At 33.1% G+C, this 848-nt stretch overlaps 1 non-coding gene across 1 annotated transcript; it reads left to right on the forward strand.

Moving 5' to 3' along the window:
* The first annotated feature begins 288 nt into the window (after nt 1-288).
* LOC139727317 (U6atac minor spliceosomal RNA) lies at nt 289-394 on the forward strand. Its single transcript, XR_011710744.1, has one exon. It is a non-coding gene; the product is annotated as a U6atac minor spliceosomal RNA (small nuclear RNA).
* The last annotated feature ends 454 nt before the right edge of the window (nt 395-848 follow it).

Here is an 848-nt window from a genome sequence, read left to right on the forward strand (position 1 = left end):
GCTGCAATTGCCGTTATTAGCAATTTTTTTTTTCTTCTTGAAAATTTGCGAAGGAACAATTTCTAGAGTTAATGCAATCTAGATATATTGTTTGATTTTAAACATGATTTTCAATTTATGTACACATTTTTAAACTTTTCGTTCGGAAATTACCATTTTTGAAAACAAAATGATTATGACAATAGCAGCCATTTTGGAATATAGCGGCCATGGCCGTTGAGGACAGTATTATAATAATCTAATACAAATAGTTATTTGTGTTGTATGTGTAGTATATATTTATTATCTGTGTTGTATAAAAGGAGAGAAGGTTAGCACTCCCCTTGATAAGAACGGAACTCGCCTCAGGGCGAAACAACACACAAATGGTTAAGGCATCTAACCAAGTTTTTAAGTTCCTCGGTTCTCCTAGTTATTCTTATAACTAGACATCTTGCTCTACTTTCACTAGCACCTTTTCTCAGTGTTTCATTTTCTCTTTCCTCTGTCTCTCTCTTACACTTTTGTCTGTTTCTACGCTACATATCTTTTTCTTTTTTCTTTTCTGTTCTGTTCTCCTCTTTCTTCTTTTTCTTTTTATTTCTTCCTTCCATACAACCCAACGGTCCTTCTCAGGACCACTAGTATCGACTTACACATTTATTTTACAGATTATTTATCTTGTCTGCTCTTCTCAAGTCTACACGTCAACCTTATTTAATTACTCATTTTTGCATTTCTACCACAGAAACCTTTTCAGGATTTAACTTTCATCAATTTTCCTCTCCATTTTTTTTTCTCCTCCTCAGTATTTATTTCTAGGATCCACAGTAGCTCACTCTAATTTACGTCTTGAATTTCAATTTGTT

The sequence above is a fragment of the Diadema antillarum genome, unplaced genomic scaffold (assembly GCF_040938485.1).
Source record: "Diadema antillarum isolate AM-2024a unplaced genomic scaffold, OU_Dant_1.0 seq00000124_RagTag, whole genome shotgun sequence".
NCBI lineage: Eukaryota > Metazoa > Echinodermata > Echinoidea > Diadematoida > Diadematidae > Diadema > Diadema antillarum.